This window comes from Vicugna pacos, chromosome 15 (genome assembly GCF_048564905.1).
Source record: "Vicugna pacos chromosome 15, VicPac4, whole genome shotgun sequence".
Taxonomy (NCBI): domain Eukaryota; kingdom Metazoa; phylum Chordata; class Mammalia; order Artiodactyla; family Camelidae; genus Vicugna; species Vicugna pacos.
Window position 1 is genome coordinate 22,716,281 of NC_133001.1, and position 21,545 is coordinate 22,737,825.

The 21,545-nt window shown below is 38.2% G+C and overlaps 1 long non-coding RNA gene across 6 annotated transcripts in view; it reads left to right on the forward strand.

The window, feature by feature from the left end:
* The window catches only part of LOC116279403 (uncharacterized), a 92,872-nt gene that overhangs the window by 65,785 nt on the left and 5,542 nt on the right, over positions 1–21,545 (forward strand). For 5 of the 6 annotated variants that reach the window (XR_012059035.1, XR_012059039.1, XR_012059036.1 and 2 more), the window contains one exon: positions 1,451–1,537. This is a non-coding gene — a long non-coding RNA (uncharacterized lncRNA). Of the gene's footprint in view, positions 1–1,450; positions 1,538–2,080; positions 3,595–21,545 lie in introns of those variants that run through there. The other variant, XR_012059037.1, reaches the window with a different exon arrangement.

Sequence of the window (21,545 nt, forward strand, 5' to 3'; positions counted from 1 at the left end):
GCTTCATCTGTTGAATCTATTAGGCAGAAGGCACAGTGGGAGTCTTAAGAGGACACCTCACATTGACTCATTTGCTCCCCAGGCAGCCAAAGAACCAGGGCAAAGTTATTTATTGTCATGACATTTATTGAGCCCCATTCTGTCCTCAGTTTTCAGGAGAGTATCATTTATGGTTAAGAATACCACAAAGTTGCCGTTTATCTTACCCTTTCTCTAAGAACTCTCATAGCTTCTGCTTGAGTTTTGTGAAACTGTTACACTCTATAAAAATTATTCTCTGTCCCTCCTTTTTATCCCAGTGTCCACTATCCATCTATTACTCACTGATTGAAACTGTGCCCAGCACAATCAGGGCATCTAAGGCACACAGTCAATACCAAATGCTTTATCCTTCAGCTATCTGTGCAAGCCTGAAAGTCTGATTTATTGTCCTCTTATTTCTCTTGCCTCCAAACATATGGCTTCATATTTTAATAACATTGGCTCTACTTGTTCAGGTTAAAGCTTGTGTGGGTACAGCTTTGTTTTTTATTTTTAAAGAACAGCCATTGAAAAGCTGCATCTCAGCACTGCTCTTCCCTAGGACAGTAAGCAGAGGCTATGTACTCTGTGTTACGGGGTTCAGTTTCCGTCTGTGAAGGAGAATGCAGTGCAGTCATGTTAATTTTCACCTGGCAAATCAAACTGCAGTGTCTTTCTCAGGGGCAGCGTCGTATAATTTGGGAGTGAGGGGTTTGGCTCTCTTACAAGGGATAACTTGTTCACATCACTAACCACTTTTAATTTCCATCAGGTTTACCAACTGGATTTGCTTCCTTTTCTCTTGATTTATTGTCTTCTTATTGAGAATGTGACACTAATGAGTATGGATGAAGGCAGTCTCCAGGCAGAGGAGCGTATGAGCTAAAACTGCCTGGGCTTCCGTTTCCAGAATGGAATCTCCTGCTCCCTGCTGGAGGCTGTGGGCAAGTTGAACAGCTTCTCTGAGCCTCAGTTTGCTCACAAAAAGGTGGGGGCAAAATAATAGTATTTTCTTCACATTACTGTTGTGATGATTAAATGAACTAAATTAAATAAAGTGCCAAGTACAATCCCTACCACAAGAAAGTGCCCCAAATATATGAGAGCTCTTACTGTTGATAAGGAAGAAAGAGAGGACCAGTGGAAATCTTCTCATTCCTTTAAAATCCCTGTCTGGGGTCGATTACGTCCCCTGAGGAAATACTGACCACACTCCAGCCTGTCTGGCCTGTGTATCCCTTATTAGAAAAGGCCGAGCAGGGCCTGCGTCCTTCTGGACTCGCACTTTGAAGCAAAGAGCCGACCACGGGGAGCTGCCAGTGGGTACCCGGCTCCTAGTTTCATCAGGGAAAAGGAACAACCTCCCCAGGAGGTTCCAATCTTATCAAATCATTCTAACAGACAGTTTCTATCATTGCCTTTCTTCCAGCAGGAAAATGCACCATTTGAAGCACCGCGAGGAGGAAGCACGCCAACCCCAGACACACACGGCTCTGTGTTTCGAGAAGTGTGCCAGGTGGGCTTCCCGAACTCGCTTTCACCCAAAGGCCACAGGTCCCCTTGACATCCAGAGGCAATCATTACCCTCTAAGATCCCAACTGAAAATAGCTCAAGAAACAGGAGCTTTAGGTCACCAGGGGCTTCTTGAACTGAAATGAGAGGCAGCAGGGTAGAAGGAAGAGCACTGGGCTCGGGCCCAGCTTAGCCACTAATCGCCTGCGCGGCCCTGACCACTCACAGGGCCTCTGACCTTCCAATCACTTCAGCTGTAACACGAGAGGATGGGTTAGGTCAGCATTTTTCAAAGTGTGTTTCATGGAATACCAAAGAGGTGGGCCATAAAAAGAGTGTTCTGTGGTTAAGTTAGGGAAATGCTGCAGATCACTTAAGTTTGGAAAAAAGCTGCTCTTGGAAATCTACTGAGTTTATTAGGGCATGATCCTTTAAGTTGTTTAAGCTAGTTTAAGCCAACAGTTTTCTAACCTGTTTGAACACTGTTTTTTTTATTTTGTCTTCCGATGTGCTGCTGTCAATGTTCCTTATCCCTGATTCCCACAGACATTCTGTGAGAGACACAGGTCATCTCTAGAGCAGCATCCAATCACAACTCCAAATCAGTCTCTGCTTTGAGATTTCTGATTTAAACTAGTCTCCAGACAGAGGGATGTGCCACCGAGGCAGGCATGCACAGTCTGCGCGCTGACACCCATTTCTACCTGCTCGAAAACAGTTTGTCGGGAACAAATGAGCCTTTCTGCCTGAAGGATTTTTTTCAGTGGTGGGAGCAGACCCACAGGCACAGAGTTACTGCCCTTGGAATGAGCTCAGGACAAGTGACAGGAAGGGATTCAGTGGATAAGTGCTCCAGCTGCATCACCCTCACGTGAGATAACTGGATCCTGTTCTGCACTGACTCCCAGGATCCCCCAGTAGGATTAAACTCGAGTAGTAACTTTGTGGATGAAAAATGATGCCATCTTATGTTGTTTCATGTATCCCCCTTCTCCCCCAGTGGTGTTTTCTGGGGACACCCAGATAAATTATTATATTAGAATCCTTGTCACAATGACTTCTACTGGGAAAACCCAAAGTAAAACAACCACAATCCACACTGAATAATGACCCCAGATTGTAGCAGTCCATTGACAAAAGCATGCAAAACAAGTCTTCAGTAGACAGAAATTGTAAACTACATTCGAAATTCATGTTCTATAAGCAACTGATACCATTGGCATTACACCAAACACGAGTTAGTAAAGGAAAAGGATCCCAGGCATATTTTTAAACATCCTGTTAAACTGATGGGTCCCAAGAGAGAATGCAACAGGGTCCTTAGGACTGCAGTGCACTTAACCTGGTACCTCTGCTTCTCATACGTGTATGTAGATATTGGAGGGAGAGATGTCACAATGAATTGCAAGAGAAGCTTTAGCTATACAGGACATTCTGACCAGAGCAAACATTCAAAAGACTAGGAGGCAATAAAATAAAAATGAGAATGACAACCATCATTTTTTTTCAAACTTACTTAACCTCATTGAAGAAAGGCTTTAAAATCAATCATATTCCATTGCTGTTAAAAATAATCGACCTCACACCAGTCAGAGTGGCCATCGTTAAAAAGTCCACAAACGATAAATGCTGGAGAGGCTGTGGAGAAAGGGGAACCCTCCTACACTGCTGGTGGGAATGTAGTTCGGTGCAGCCACTATGGAAAACAGTATGGAGATTCCTCAAAAAACGAAAAATAGACTTACCGTATGACCCAGCTATCCCAACTCCTGGACATCTATCCGAAGGGAACTTAAATTTGAAGAGATACATATACCCCAATATTCATAGCAGCACAATATACAATAGCTAAGACACAGAAGCAACCCAAATGTCCATCAATAAATGACTGAATAAAGAAGTTATGGTATATTTACACAATATACTACCCAGTGATAAAAAATAAGATAATGTCACTTACGGCAACATGGGTGGACCTGGAGATCGTCATTCTAAGTGAAGGAAGCAAGAAAGACGAAGAAAAATACCATATGAGATCACTCATATGTGAAATCTGAAAAAAAAAAGAAAAGAAAAAAGAAGACATTAATTAACTCATCTACAAAACAGAAACAGACTTGCAGACATAGTAAATGGGGGTGGGGAGGGATAAATTTGGGAGTTTGAGATTTGCAAATGTTTACTATATATGAAAATAAATAAAATACAAATATCTTCTGTATAGCACAGGGAACTATATTCAATATCTTGTAATAACCTTTAATGAAAAAGAATGTGAAAATGAATATATGTATATATATGAATGACTAGGATATTATACTGTACACCAGAAATTCATACATTGTAACTGACTTTACTTCAATAAAAAAAGTTTTAAAAAAAAACAACTCATATCCAGGAGAACTGTTCTTATATACAAGTAATTAGTATAAGTAATTATACATCAGAAATTCTTTATAGGAGAGGAAGATAGAAAGGGAATAACAGTTTCCCAGGTCACTATAATTACTTGGCATGAAGACAACAATATTGGAAACACAGTATCGCCGAGTGAAGGGTCTAACCAAACCTTCCACACTAGGACTTAACCTTTCCAGAGCCCCTTCGGAGAACATCTGCAGTGGGAGGTAGCTCACCATTTTACTAAGACAGCCCATTTCACTGCTGAGTGGCTGGTTCTTATCCTGAGCCAAAATTTGCCTCTCTTTTTATCTACTGGTTCTTATTTTACCCAAGTGTTAGAGATGTGACACCTTATTTGACAGCTCTCCTTTAAATAGGAATTTTTTTTATTTTTATCATCCACCGCAAATCATAATTATGGATGTAGGAAATTTAGTTCTATTTTTATATTGAAAATACTATTCCTCCTTTCTCCTGAATGAGAGGTAACATTTAATGGATGTTGTCTATTGTAACCCATGACTGCTGATACTATCATTCTAAAATTATCCTGGTGACTTGCATCTAATTTTAAAGGATTCTGAGCAATGACAAAGATACCCTACAACTTCACTCAGCCACAGAGTCCTGAGCCAAACTGCTATGGTGGTCTAACTTTTCCCTAATCATCTAATTTGGGTAATTTGGATTTCAAATAGGAATTGGGAATTATCATTAAGAGCTTCATAGAAAATTGAATCTACAGAGTAGTAACTAGGCATTTTAAACACATAAGCTGGCTTCACAGGTTCGATAATTATGAAATTGATCCTTTAAGCTCTATAATATTTGGAAATTCTGGAATCAAATGCCTGCTTGATAGTGTGGTGCCTCCATGACAGATTGTAGCCTGGATTATCACCAGCAGGGTAATGGGAAGACCACAGACCTGGCAGGGAATTTATAGGAGGAGTCAACACAGTATCGCCAAGTGAAGGGTCTAACCAAACCTAGGATATTATAGGTTCTGACTGATGAATTTGAGTCAATGTTACATGATGGAAAAAAAAACAGAATTTAAAGATAAGCTTTGAGTTATAATATCAACTCTTCAAAATGCATGTGATCTTCAAAATGTACATGACCTTGTATGTTTGAGTCTCAGTTTCTAGATCTGTAAAGTAAAATATGACTTAAATTTTTGTCTTTTTTTTAATCACAAAGTGATTTTTAATGCTTAAATCAAATGCTTCTTTTAAAAAATTTCTCTTACAAAGTACGAGGCAAATACATACTGTTTTTGAATTTAAGCCTTTACTATTGTATCTCTCTGTATAATTTGTCTTTCCTTTAAGAGAAAGAAAACTAACCTGATTCTAGGCAAGAACTCTTTGTACATCTGAAAATCATTAGTTTTATATTGTGCACTCCAATATTTATGTTCCTTCAATCATCTTCCCTGACAGATGGCATTTACCAATCTCTGATCACACCGGCACCCTAGCGTGGTGTGGCTGGACTTGGAGGTCAGGATGCATTATGGCACCGTAAGAGCAAAACTCCACGTGAATTAAAGAGAGAGGGTTTCCTCTTGGGTTCACACTCTGAGACCCCTTTGAGGAACAATTACAAAATGAAGACCTCTGTATGCTTTGTTGAACACTTAAGTTTGATACTACGTAAAATACTTCTCTATCTGCTCACGTTTTATTTGGTAGCAAAACACCAAATACATCATCTGGCTCTAGCATCTCCAAGTAACTATTTGTGCTGAGCCCAACAAACTAAGCGTGTGCTTAGGGAGCCAGAAGATTACAGTCACCAACAGTTGTTTTGAAAATATATTGTATTTGATATTTTAAGGTGGGCATAGTAAAGGCTAGGATGTTCAACATGTTCCCTCTGTAGATCTGGAATTTGGTCTAGGCAGCTATTTTTTAAAAAGTCCTCTATAGGATTTTAATGAACATAATAGTTTCAGAATCCCTGCCTTTGGTTAGTTCCCACTGTTTGTTTTGTTTCACTTTATAACCAAGTCTACCTCTCCCTGTGAGTCAGATGCTTTATAACCAACCCTTCATTGGTTTCTCTTTCCTAGCTAGAAAAGCAAGTTTTTGCAGAGTTGAGATAGGTCACATTTCTTCTGCCCTTTGAACTCTACTCAATAAGAATAGATGGACATACATGTAACAAAGGGACATACATGTTATAGCAATGGTGTAGAGAATAAGAAAAGAGTTATTAATGACAGAGATTTCAACACGTTCTTACATAATAAAGATCAAAAGGGAGAAAGGTAACTACTAAAGGTGATGGAGGAAAATGCAGCCTAGATGGTATGAAGACGAAGACTAGTTCAGTGGCAGAGACCGTCAGGGTGCTAACACCCAGACTGCGAAGATCACTGACACTCATCACTGTGAGGTGCTGTGCCAGGCGGGAGGAAGACTTGCTACTGAAGACAGTACTGAAGGTACCGAAGATAGGCTGGTATTAATCCAGTCACAGTCAAATGGTTCAGCCTTCTGGACGTAATTTCTCAGAGCTGTTTTCTCCCAAAGCAAAAACAATACAGCCACAACAAAAAGCCAAAGACAAAAACCCTTTAAGAAATGTGAGTCGGTCCTAGAGAGAAAAGTAAGACCATGATCTAGCATTGTGGAGTTCCCCAGAATTACAAATAGCTTTCTGCCTATACATTCTGGGGCAAACCAATCAATGTACAAGCCCTGCCAATGTAGACAGATCTTCCAGTCAGCTTCCTTTTGTCTCCTCCCTAAATACAAACAGATAAGCAAGTATCCCTTGATAGCTGATGAAAGCCTACACATTAAAAAGGATTTCAGACAAATAAACAAGAAAAAAATGACCCCATAAAATGGAGATACATCAAGGAATATAGAGAACTTAAGCATTAAAATATTCGATGCAGAGCAGAGTGAGCCAAGAAGACATTTTATCGATAGTTTAAGATCATGCTGCCATGGGACATAAACAACAAGAAGACAAGACCTGTTTCTGAGAAAGTAACTACTAGAATAACAAATTCATCAGAACTGAAAATTAAGTCAAGATAATTAGCTAAAAATTATGGGGGAAGGGATTTAAACAAAGGCATACAGAAGCATTCTAAGAGTTAAAGCCTGCACAGAGATTTCAGAAAAGGAGTACAAGAAATGGAAAGGAGAATTACATCACAGAAATAATGAAAGAGAATATTCTCCAGGTTAGAAGATTATACCAAGTGTCAAAATAATTAATAAATATACTTATATCCATGACTATTATAAAATTTCAGGACAGCTAAGAGGTGACTCTCTTAACCTTCAAGGTAGAGATGCTTAAAGGTTGGGAGGGCATTTCTTAAGAGGAAATTAAAGTGGAGGCAGTAATACTGCATGGAAACAATGGGACTATTTCCTCAAAATACCAAGGAAAAAAATATTCTCAACCTAGAATTTTAAAGCCAGTTAAACCATTACTCAGCTGTGATGTTACGAGATTCAAGAGTCAATGGATTCAATGCAAAAGATTAAGGAGGGAAGGTCCAGGAGGAGAGTTGTACAGCAGGGCTGGAGAGAAACACAGCTAGACTGAAGCAGGAAGCTTGATGGTCCTGGGGCAGAGGGCTCCAGACTAGAGAGAGAAAGGGAAGACACAACAAAATACCTGACATAATAGAGTGTTTCCTGGAAACAATTAAAGATAAGAGAAAAATAAAGGCATACAGAAAATCCAGAAAAAAACCCCAAAAAGTCTTACAGAAAAAGAAAAAAAGTCATGACACACAAGTTATCTCTAAAGTGAACCATCAATTACAGAATAATCATATTCTGATAGCTATCCACTGATTTAATTAAATAGGGATATAATTTTATTGGAACACATAGAAGAGGATGTAAGAGGTTGTGTAAAAAGCTAAAATTAGTCTATCATGGTGAGAGGCCAGGAGATCTTGTCTAAAACCATTAAAATAAGAAATACTGTAAAAAGACATAGTATTTAGAGATAAGACACATGTGTAATAAATGCTACACGAGTTAAAATGATTGCCTTTGGAGAGGAAGTCAGGCAGATGACAGAAGCTTAGACAAGGAAACTTAACTTTTTATAAAAAAAATCTTCAGTACTTTCTGATTTGTTTTCACCAGAGGCATTTTAATCACAGTTTGAAAAGCACATTTTGAAAATATCAAGCGTATATGACAACTCAGAAAGACTGGAGGTGGAAAAGGTTTCCAGAAGCTACTGCAGGCGTTGGAGGGAGGAATAGCTTTCTGGCATTAATACATGACAGATTTTAAACATCATACAGATGTTATTTCTAAAAACAAAATGCTAGATACATTTACTTCAGTCCTGTGATACATAAACTTGTTTGTTTATCCATGAAATTTGTCCTCTACTTTCTCTTTTAAATTATTATTTGGAAATAATTTTAGATTTACAGAAAAGCCACAAAAATAGTACAGCTTCTCTTAATGGTAACATATTACATAACCATAGTACAATCATCAAAACCATGACCTCAACACTGATTCACTGAATCTAACCTACAGATCTTTTTGCATCACCAGCTCTCCCACTAATACCTCTTTTCCTGTTTCAGGATCCATCCAGGTTCCCACATTATGTTCACTTGTCAGGGCTCCTTGGCCTTCACTCTTCTCTGACAGTTTCTCAGTCTTCCTTTTTATTTCACCACCATAATGCTATCAAAGAGTCAGCTATTCTGCAGAACGTCCCTCTGATTGGGTTTGTCTGATGTATTCTGGTGACTAGATTAAGGTTATGAATTTCTGGCAAGAGTCCTACAAGAGTTACACGGGCCTTTCTCACTGTATCGTATCAAGAGGCATATGATGTCCGTGTGTCTCCTCACGGGCAGTTTCACTTGGTTAGAATGGTGTCTGCCAGATTTGTCCACCATAAAATTATGATTATTCCTTGCATAATGAATATTTCACAGGGACAGGTCCTTAGTCTTCCTAACATTTTTTTCTGAGTCATTAAATGTTCAGTGTATACAAAATGCTAGTTATTTAACTGTTCTTATTATTTGAAGCCTTTAAAATTTTAAAAAATTACTTATTTCTTCATCCAATGAGTTTTTAAAAAATTATTTAGGACACTCTCCAGAAAACCCTACGTTCAGGCTGGCGGTCATTTAAGCTGTTGACTGTGGTCTTGCCCAGGCTAATATAAATTCGACTCCAACCTGCATAATATCTGTGGATAGGAACTGTTATCCTCAACAGGTCTTTTTGCCCTGCCTAGGATATGGGGATATTGTTGATTTTCTCCCTTCTCCGTAGTGACTGCTATGGGGCGGGGTGGACATGGGGAGGGGTGCTGCCCTCTGAATGAGCTCTACATTGTGAAATCTATGCACGATGGAGCAGATTAGAGATATGCCAACTCTCCTAAGGCAGAGTATTCTCAGATCAGCCTTCCTTGACTGTAAACTGATTGAATGCATTAACATACTTAAAGACAGAGTATGTCCTTCAGAAAGGGATGAGTCAGGCTCTGGAAGCACAGAGCAGGGTCACTTTGCAACCATTAGCACCATCTCCCCAAGCAGGGTCCAAGGAGAGCTCGGTCTCCTTCAGAACAGCTGCAAACAGGCCTGCTGTAATCAAAACTCCCAGCACAGGAACTAGCACCTCTTATTTTGAGCCCAGCAGACAAATCATGTGTGTAGGACACCAACAAAGCAAAGTTACAAAAATTTAGTTTTGAAAAAAATACAAGATCTGATATTTCAATGAAAGTAGTCATCATGGGAAAAATCAAAACTTTGTTGGACTTTTCAGATTTTTATAGTTTTATATTGTTTCTTTTTTGAAAAACTTAAGGGAAGTGAGGAGGCAAACTAAAATGCTTACAGCCTCAAAAGGTCTTAATCTTGCCCTGTTCTGATCCCATGCTCACTAAGCAATCTCAGTGTTACAATTTAGCTTCCCATGCAGGAGATGGTATATACTTTCCTGGAAGAGCAAGTTGACATTAGCATTCCGGTCCATGTAACAGCTATTTTTCTCACTGTAAATCAATAAATAGGCATTCTGGTTTTATGCATTGTTCTGTGAGCTTGTTTAATTTGAGTCTGCCCCCTGAGAAATAAGGTACTGTTAGCGAACGACAGTATCAGGTCTCCAAGTCTGTCAATCTAAAATCCAGTGTGGTCAATGTAACCAAATGCAAACAAAAGGACATCTTTTGCAGAAGTGTCATCTAGTTCCTCCTGGAGACAACTTTTTAATTAAATTTTTATTTTTTAAATAGCCACCCATGTTTGAGGATTAACTCTTCAAAATAAAAGCTCTTTATCAAGAAAGCACCATATGTTCACATGCAATTAAATAAAAGAAGTATTAATGCTCAACAAGAAAAACAATGTGGATTCCAAGTCTATACCTGCAGGGATGGAAGAAGTCTTAACTAACCTCTTAGGAGAAAGCTTAATTAGGAAAACAGACTTAGAAATAAACAACATAATGATCAGAGTTCAGATGCAAAGAGTATCATTCCCTGAATACCAGTATGTAGTGGTTTTTACCAGCCTTGATAATCTCTTGCTCTAAAGAGTTTAAAATCTAGAGAAACAAGACAACTACACATGCAAAACTCTACTGCAGAGATATTTTCAAGTCGCTGATGAAATATAGGCTGGAGGAGCTGCTTTCATGTAAAAGACATCTCTTGAGAAGAACATAGATGTATAGTCAAGGATTTGAAAGGAGAGTTCAATCAAGAAGAGTGACATGGAGACTGAGGAACTGAAACTAGGCAGTTTAGCAACAGTGAGATGTGGAAATGATCAACTGAAATTCAGTATGTGTGAAAGCAGGAGATGGCAAATCTGACAGTAATTTACAGGTGGATAATGAATAGTCTTGAAGTCATATTTGTCATCTTGATGTTTCACTGCAGAGGTAGGTTGGGGAGGTGGGCAATAATTTTCTAGATAATCGATGCCTGATTATCTTAAGTCCCCTTTTTTCCCCCCAAAAGACAACAGTTTCTGCTAAGTGTGGGAACAGACAGAAGGAGGTTCTGAAGACAGAGATGCAGGCTAAAGTTTGATGTGTTTTTTAATAGTAAATATTAGTTTATTTTTTCTGAGTGCCCAAACGCCCCCCCCCTTTTTTTAAGGAAATGTATTTGAGAAAGCAAGTGTCCTGAATCAGTCTGCAAACTCATACTGAGAACCTACTGTGTGGGGAGTTAGCCAAGATTGTAGAAGAGAAAGGAAAAATTAATAAAGTGGAAGTTGGCCCTTTACTTGTATGTAATCTGGTTGAGGAGACAAGATTTACCCGTATAAAATGTTAAACTAGAAATGTAAGGCAGAATGTTAAAAATCCTCAGTAGGCAACTTCATCTCTCTGGGCTTTATTTTCTTAATCTATAAATTTAGAGGCTTATTTAAAGTCCTAGGATTCTTAAGTATCAAAGGAGTGTCTTCAGATAATTAGGGGTTCAGAAGAGAGAGGAAAGTGTGGGCTGTGATCGTTAGAGAAAGCTTTAGGGCTCAGAGTCCATAAGAACAGGTAGACTGAATTTGGGGAAAATCAGGGAGACAGAACAGCAGTCAAGAGGATGCACGAAAATAATATTTTTTTTCTTCTAAAGGAAAAATGCAATAGCTTGTGAGACATCACATATCCTCAACTCAAGTTTTCTCTTGAACATCCTTTTAAAAATAAACATATCTGCCATCTATTTTCCTAAACCAGACAGGTCTTCAGGATCACTCTGTAATTCCTCTAGCCTCCTGCCCACTGTCTCCCGACTTGCTCTGCTCCTGCCCTCCTAAACTGCTCACTCTGCCTTGATCTTCAGATATCCTCTCTTGCATCCATTAGCTCTTACTCTGTGCTTCAGATGTCTCCCCACTTCACCTTGCTTGTTTGGCAAACACCTTTCAAATCACCCTTCAAAGGACCAGCAGAGGACCCCTCTTCCTCTGTGAAGTCTTTCCCTTCCTGCCTCACCCTCTTTGGAAAGCTGTTACTTCTTTCTTTGGTCGTCACTTTTGGTGCACATGCTGCACATGGATTATGCTGCATCCCAATTGCTTGCCTACCCTGCAGCCTCCCTATTGATCTGTGAGTTCTCTCCTATTTATTAGGTGTTTGTATGTCTCATTTGGCACTGTTGCCTCAGTACCTAGCAAAGTATGTGCATATAATAGACACTCACTGATGTAAATATAAACTCACAAGTGAAAAAGTCGAGTAAGTTAAGTGAATCCTGAGGGTAACTGTTACCTATCGCTTTCTTTCTTGCCTTAAAAATTTAGACCCCACGACTCACATAGGGAATAGATTAAAGACAGGGTGCCATTCTTCTCTCTTTGCCATACTTAACTGTTTTGATACTGTGAGTGTTTGGCTTCAAAAAAGTTGGATAACAGGTTGCTAACTAGGCATAAATGAAAGCAAAATGATAGCTCCACAAGAAAATGTTACGAATCATTGCCATTTACAATTTCCACCCTCGTATTTTGTCCTAAGGGCTCTCGTTCACTAACGACTTGGAAAAAAAAAACAAACCAACAAAAACAAAGTTATCAGATCTATCAGTTGTGCTTACCACCAAAACTATTGTCACTTTTCACCCTCACAAATGTTAAATAAAGACCAAGACAGATTAAAATTCCACTAACTTTTTTTCCTTTCAGAATAAGCAAACTAGATGCCAAGCTGAGCAGAAAGTATTGCTTTCCCCTTTCTCTAATGGCCTGGTGACTGCCAGAGAGGGACTAACGAGCTTTTTGGAATCGACAACTTTCTCACTGCCCAGGACATGCCGGGCTGGATGCTGTCCCTGGCATCGGAGGATAATGAACCATCATCCTCTGTCAGAAATAAGAACTCACTTAATGAATAGTAAAGCTTGCAATCATAAGCAAGAAAAGTGCTTAGTAGCATTTCACACCATTAAAACACATCCAACTTGATTCCTTTGTTACATTTTCCCTATTTCTCTAGGGTTATTTCCTGGTGCTTAATTTAGTAAAATTTCTTCTGATCACCTCCATCACGTTCTTCCTCATCTTGTTTAAATTCTTCTAAATTCAACTTCCCAACCCTTGTAAAATTCGTAACAACATACACATGCATAGAGGTGTGTTCTAAACACTGAACTAAGGAACATTTTAGTCTCCAGTCTGAGTTTTGTATCCAATCATCTTAAAACTACTTTGAAAATAGTACTTTAAAATTGTTTTACACAGGAATTCCACCGAACTAAAAAAAGTACTGCTCCAATATTCAGATATTACTGTGAAACCCTTCCTTGTCTAATTCATGACTATTTTCAGATTTCATTGAAAGAGCACTGACACATTTTACCAGAGCCTACTCACTTCCATTTTGAGCAAAAACATAATTTAGGGGGGGAAAAAAAGGAAGGAAGGAAAAGTTGGTATATAAGGAAACAAAGAGGAAGAAGTAGGTACATAACACCTTAAATGTTCTGAATTGCTAATTTTCAGGACTATTTTATGTAATAGTTTTTTTGTGGTTTTTTTGCATGCTCTAAAAAGACTCACTGAGACTGTTTATAAACCTCTAAACGAGCAGTGTGCTGGAGCGCTACTGGAAAACCCACAGAACTGAAACCTACTTCCTAGGAAGACTCTCAAGGGCTTGGTTTACTCACCCAAGATTAAGTGCAAACTTTCAAGCCAAATGGTCAAGTATTAACTCCCAGGTCGGATGTGGACTGACTCCTTTCTGTACTTCAATTTCATGCTCTAGACAATAGAGGTTATAACTGGACCTCTGTCGTAAGGTTGCTATAAATAATACATCTATAACAATCAAATAGGCCTTGGCTCCTGGTAACCATATCGTAAGCATTTGTTATTATTATCTGTACAGTGATTATATTACTTGTTACCTCATGCAATTTTTATGTGGCATAAATTAAACTACAACCATTTTCATGGTGATTTGCAGTCTTTAGAGCACTTTTCACATGTCCACTAGGGACATGTTTAATATGCTCATCTCTCTCGTAAATAAAACATTGTGTTTATGTATGCATTGAAAGATAGCTGACTCAGCCTTTTTAAAGAATCATCTATAAAAATCTATGCACCATGAAATATAAGTAAATGATTTTGTTTAAAATAGACTATAAAATAATATTCATCATAGTACTTAACATTTATTGAGTAGTGTCTGTGTGCCAGACACTATGATAAACACTGTATTCTTAGCATTGCCTCATCTAAGCATCATATAAACCTCTGAGGAAGGTACTGCTAGCAGTTAAAAAGCAAAGTAAATGGCTCAAGATTATGTAGTCAATCAGTCGTAGACAAGGCTTGGAACCCAGGTATTCTGACCCATTCTTATATTAATAATATACTGATTTACTTTTCAGAGGCCATATGGTGCCTTTAAAACAAAGCAGATCATTAATTACTACTATGTGTGGTAGAATGGTAATTACTTTGAGTCAATTCACTGTTACCTCTTGTTTCTGTTACCTTTGATTTTCTGGCTAACCTTAAGGTGATATTCTTTGTCTTCAGTTTTCTGTAGTTCTACATAATGATAGGTATGAATTTCTTTTTTTAAAAATTTTGATTAAGATCCTTTGGCTTCTTGAAGCCATGGGAAAATGCACTTTCATTTTTTCTGGAAAATTTTAAGCCATGTTCACCTTAAATAATACCTCTATCCTATACTCTGAGCAGCAAAGTTCTAGGTAACTTCTGATCTTTTTATACACTTGTTCTTTTTTTCAGCAGTGTTTAATTTGGTGTTAAATCCACCTACTGAATTTCTAATTTGGGTTACTATTTTGTTTTAGTTCCAGAATTTCTATTTAGTTATTTTTCAAGCATACTGTTTTACTTTTTATAATTTCCTACAGATACTCAAAAGCATGTCTTTTATTTCTTTAAAGATAGTAAGTATAACAATATGTTTTTCATATTTTTTCACTCATTCCAATCTGTTTCTCTTTTTTTCTGCTGCTTTTCTTTGTTTCTGTATGTGCTCAGTAATCTCTGCATTTGAAATATTATTTGTAGAAATAATTTGAGGCTTAGAATAAAGCTCCATTCTAAGTGAGAAGATTGTTGGTTACTTCTGTAATCTGTCTGGGGCTCATTGCCAGTCTGAGAACATTTTCCAGTTTATCTGGAGTATAAGCATCTTCACTGCAAGTTCATGTAAGAGGCAATTTACAAATTTCTTAAAAAAATTTAAGTTTTCCCTGATAGCATAGCCATTCAGAAGCTTAGTATATCAGATGGACTCTCCGCTAGGAGACCCTGTGTTTTAAGTGGTGTCCTCTTAGCCTCATAAGAACACCAAAATGAAAGCTCAGTTTCTTTTGTTTGTTTGTTTTTAAAACAAAAATGCTAAAGGGCTCTCTTGCCCAAACTTTATTTTTTTCTTTTTCCGTACATACATATTTTTATTGAAGTATAGTCAGTTTACAATGTTGTGTCAATTTCTGATGTACAGCATAATGCTTCAGTCATACATATGCATATGTATATTTGTTTTCATATTCTTCTTCACTATAAGTTACTACAAGATATGGAATATAGTTCCCTGTGCTATACAGTATGAACTTACTGTTTATCTATTTTATATACACATATATAAGTATCTGCAAATCTTGAACTCCCAAATTATCCCTTCCCATCTCCTTCTCCCCTGGTAAACATAAATTTGTCTTCTATGTCTGTGAGTCTGTTTCTGCTTTGTAAATAAGTTCATTTGTCTTTTTTTTTTCTAGATTCCACATATAAGTGTTATGCGGTATTTTTCTTTCTCTTTCTAGCTTACTTCACTTAGAATGACAATCTCTTAGTCTATCCATGTTGCTGCAAATGGCATTGTTTTCTTTATACAATGGAATACTACTCAGCCATAAAAAATAAAATAATGCCATTTGAAAGCTCAGTTTCTTAGCCTTTTATTTCTAAATGGGAAAATGCCCTCAGGAAAAAGATTACTATAAGGCTTGACTCTAACTTTCTGGTTTCTCAATTCTTCTAGGATTTTGGCTTGGTAATTCCTTTATTTTTTTTTAAAAAAAAAGCTCTCTGGTGCTTTTTAAGTTTGTCCTAAAAAGGACAGTTGCTCTAAATTTCCTAGTCTGCATTACTAGAAGCAGGTGTTTCAGCTCCATACACTTAGCAATTTTTATTTTTATCTTGACGTTCAAAGCTGTCTTTCCCTTGGACTGATATGAAATATTCCTTAAATAAACATCTATTACTGGTACTAAGACCCACACCCAGCAACTTATTAAAATCCAACTCTTGGCTTTGCAATCCAAAGTGGCAAAGACTGTTCAACATTTCAGTGTCTTGGTCCTTTTCTAGCTGCACTGCTCCCAGAAAACACCAATAATCCTTCCAAGTTGGAGAACTGAAGCGAGATAGTCACTTTAAGGAGAAAGGAACTAGAGGCTGCATGCCCTTTAAAATGCCTTGAGTGACTACTAACACTGTAGTTGAACAGATGAAAATCACCAGTGTGACAACAGGTACCTAGCCATTCCCTGGTTCCCAGTAGCACTGACTCTGGATTAAGGCCATCTAATTTCTGACTCAGTTGCATTGTTTAGTTTCCTCACTCCTTACCAACATGTTTCTTATGTCTTCGGGTGAAGGAAAGTTGCTATTAATTAGAGAAAATCTTGATACTGAAAGGTCATGTTTACAGTCAACATAGCAAACACTCAGGTTTTGGTTCTGCCAACCTCTGGAACACAAGAACAGTAAAAGTTTATTATCATTTACCTATCTCACCAAAACTTTAGCACCATTTCACCAAACATCCATCTCATATCAGTGAACTTAATTCCCACTGCCTTGGGTTTAAAAGAACATTTTGTTGTTTTCTCTGCCAATTACTTACTCTTTGATTAATGAATGCTTTCCTGGATACATTGCTTGATTTTTTTTTTTTTAAGTAAGCAGTAAACATAGGGTTCCTACCTCCACCTTTGTTCAAATGATGACATACCTTTTTAGATTTCATTTAGCAACTGCTCATATTTACAGAAACTTACATATGACATTATGTAATTAGCACTGATATCATCAACCATCTGTTGATGAGCCCCAAATTTTATGAGTACCAAGCCAAAAGGACGAATTAAATCTGTGTTCGAGAAATTTTGAGAATAATATAAAAGGACTCATTAGTCAGATCCACACACTTTTGACCTGTCCATGCTTTTGACCTGTGAGCATACTCAGCACCATTTAACAAGGACTTACTGAACCATAACTTTCTGCTCAGAATGCTGGGAATAAAGTAAAAAATATGGTATCTGTCTTTAAAAGATAAAATATATCTTTCAAAGATATACTTGAAGAATAAGATATACAAGCTGAAGTGAGAAGAGGTGAGAGGTGGTAGAGGTTAAGGGGCCACAGTAGGGACAACATATTGGACAAACACATGAAGTATGAGCATGTTCAAAGTCTCTGCTGGAGACTAGTGGGACAAAAGCCTGGATAAAAAGTTCTGATACTACTAAGGACCAAAGAACTTCATCTATAGAATTCATAATTTATCATCCACTCTGGAGTCCTTCTAAATTTTCTGGAAAAGAAATGGCGTGATGAATGAGCTTATGGCCAATAGATATTTTCCCAGTATGTCTAAAAGAAAATGAATGAGTTGGTGTAGGGTACATCCTGGAATCTTAGAGAAGCAAAATTTGGGGAGCACTTTAACAGCTGCATGCTTTTACATAGATATGCTATGTCAAAATGGCACAAAGATGTTTTCAGAAAAAGGGATCATCAGGTTCAACCTCTGGATATTCAGATTTAGTAAGTCTGGTAAAAGTAACCGAGATTCAGGTGCAGAAGTCTTGAAATCACTAATTGAGAGAGAAAATAAATGCCAGTCTAAGGCAATAGCAGAAATGGAGAGGAGATTTACTAAAAAGTGTTTCCTGAGAGGAGCCTCAGTAGTATTTGGATTCAGAACATGAAAAGCAACAGAGATATAGTGTATCTAAGATGATTCTGATACTGTCACCTAATGGGTACATGACAAATCTTGATTAAAATGTTAAGTGCATTGAATCAATTAAAGTTAGAGTAATAGAAGAAAGAATCGACAGAACTCAAACCATTAGTCCTTAAACTTATGGAGAGAATGGGAAATAGCAAAACTACAACAGAATAACAAACCCCTAACCTCCCTTGACATGACTGGTAATTTAATTATCATTGGCAATCAACTACATAGAAAAAAAATCTACAATCATGAAGGAATTGATCACATTTAATTTCCCTAGATGAATAGCTCAAGAAAGCAGAAATACTTTGATATTATTATCAAGGAGAAATTATACCTAGCCTGAATTTTGAGGGAATTATTTTCTCTCTACAGGCAGTTTTCATTTGTGTTAATCTTTGAAATGGGTCAGTCTGGAAGCAGTGAAATAAAGAGAAAAATCAATTTGTAGTGCATGACCATAAGTCAGGACATTCAGGCTTTTTTATTAACTCCTAATGAGTGAACTACTTTTTGGAATGAGGGAGGAATGCACAAACAATCTCAGTGGATTACCTCAAGCAAGTCACTTATTCTCCCTCAGCTTGTTTCTTTACCTAGAAAGAGAGGGAATTGGACTAAATGCTCTCTGAATCTACTCTGGTTCTAACCTGTTTCCACAGTATCAGCTGAATGATTGATGTTCTTAAACGACCAAATGTGCTGTGTATATTAGAATTAAAGAAATGCGAGAGGCTCATAAAAAGCCCAGGAAAGAGGATAATAGTACAGTATACATTACAATATGTTGTCCAGTTCTTTCCTTTCCATGATTTAGTGTTTATTATTTATTCTTGGAAGAACAGAGAGAGAGAATTTAACTATCATTATTAATATCATCACCATCATCACTTTTTTAAAGAGTGTGACAATTCAGCAAGTGTCATTATTATTTTCTTAAATGCTGTTATGTAAATTGCACTAGCACAGACAAATCTTGAAATTCCTCAGGGATTTCCCAGATAGTTTCCCAAACTAGAGTTTTCCTATAGGATAGCCAATGAAGCATTTATTACAGCCACTAAAATGAATAAAAATTCAAAAAAAATTCTATTTTTGACAGGAAGAAAGATGAAAATAATAACATGTCATCCTGGTTTAAACAGTTATCAACTTCAGTGAACTGTATAAGCTCATACTAATGTGACACTTAAGCATGCCTTTGTCTTGCATCCACACATTTAGTGTTTGCAGCACAGGACTATCCACAAGGCATCTCTACTGATAGAAACGACCATGAACAGATATCCCAAAGCTCCCAGTAGCTGCTGCTTCTCCCAGACTTACGATTTCTTCCCTCATTAGTCCTCCTTAGGGTCTTCCCTCCCGATGGTCACCTGTATTTCACTTTATCCATGAGAGGGTGTGCTCACCGCTAGTAGCTTCCTTCCATCTCTCTAGGCTGCATGAATGCACCAGGAGGGAGCACATATCCAACTGTGGTGGTTTGGCCATGGGACCACTGGCTCTCTGTTCTGTTTGGCCATTTGGATACCTCAGAAAATATGCAGATATGCCTGGTCAAGCAAACTCATGGAACACACTATTTTTGCTTCATTTGTACAACATATTTGGATTGGGCCAACAGTGATTTTATCTCAGTCAGACAAGTAGAGTTAGGGAATTACTTGAAAGTCTTTTGTGTACTCTAGGCAGACTAATTCTCTGATTGCTAGGATCTTCAGGTCACTTCCTAACAGTGTGCAATATTAAGGAGCACTGAAACTGATGTCAGGGGTCCTAGGAGATCAGTTGCAAAGACTTTAAGCCTTGTCTAGAAGTATTTTTCAAAGATGCACAGACTAGCTGGATGGACCCTCAAAGGCGACTAGGCTGAAAGAAAATATAGAAGACTTCCTTGGACTGAAGCCAAGGGGAAAAATGTAGTGGAGTGGGCCAGAAAGACTCTCACAGCATAGCTAGTCGGAGGGAGCAGGGGAAGCTTCAAGTACCTTCTGGGCTACACTCAACTTGCCCTTACTGTGTGTTTGCTGGGAAAAGGACCCCTTTAATAAAGGAAAGAACTGTGTCACTAGGATTCAACAGCTATGATCTTGGAATATTCTTAGAAAGAGCTGGTCAGGAGATGCTCACACCTAGGAAACTGGGTAAAGAGACTGAGTATAGGATTCTAGGCAAGGAGGCAGGCGTGGGCAGAGGCAGCAGGCTTGGGCTCAGGTGGGAGACCCCCTCCAGAGAGTTCTGACTACCACCCTCCACCGTGACACAACCTGCAGAGGTACACTTTTATAGTTACACAAGCCAGCTGACTCTTGGTATTCTCCGAAACAGAAATCACTGGGAAATACTGATCTTGCTGATATAAGGAGCAGGGGACTAGGAACATTGACACTGGAGTATTGTGACCAATCTGTACATACCGACAGGTCACAGTCAAGGTGTATTGGTCATGTATATCCTTTAGCTAGCTTGGTCACAATATTAAAAGCTAAATTTTTGGAGGTTGTATAATGTGCCTAGTACTTTTCTAAGTGTTTACCCTGGATAATCCATGTAATATTCAAGATTAAACGCTCACACTTCTGTGTAGTTGGGGTTATTCACATCTTCTAGGTCAGGAAACTGAAATGCAGAGAGGTTAAGTAACTTGCCCAAGATCACACAGCTGCTAAGGGTGGGGATGAGATATAAACCTGGACATCCTAAATCCAAGAGGCATGCTTTTATTCATAATACCATACTTTCTTTCTTGACAATCAATTGTTTACTGTTTCATCTGAGGAAATGAGCACTGTCACTATAAGACCACCACTGTTGTCTATACAGTATATATATGCAATCTTTTTTTCCCCCCAATTCTCTTCCTTACTGTCCCTGATTATTAGGTCTGCTTTTCCAATGTACAATGAATGCTATGGCCTATTACATAATGTAAATGGCTCAAGCAACCAGTTCATTGGTGGAGAAAGTAAATAGACCATTATTTTTCATAGGAGATAATTAAAGTTGTCCATATTTATAGAATCTCCTATTTGCCCAGAGTCCATGGCTGTCCCAGGACATCTAGCAGATATCTTTAATTTACAAATTGCTGTCTTAATGCTTTCTTCAGGAGCTCTCAGCGCCAGGCAAGATAATTGCTTCTGTTTGAAGTAGTGCCCTTCTTTTCAAATAGGAGTTAATTTAGGAAGCAGGATGCTAGACACCTTGATTATATAACACTCCTTAGCATACAGATTCCTTGGCACCCTTGCTCTGGTCACTGTTGCTATCACTGCAAAGTAGAGGGTGACGCCTAGGACTCTACACAGCCTGAGAAATGACAAAACCTCCAAACAGAGCTCTGATACCATTTACCTAAAGTACATGGATGGCCCTGTCAGTGAGGACACCATCACCACCTCGTGTCCCATCCACCACATGTGTCTCAGGTGAGGCCAGATGTAGCCATCTTCACTATGGTCGGGTGGCCAGTTTCTTCTGGACTCATGAGGATGAAAAAAAGAGAAACTTCTACTTTTTGGACCATATTTAAATCTTATGGACAAAAGAATTAGGAAATGTCTAAGTAGAATAGGCAAGGAAATAAAATCAAACTACTCTACAGC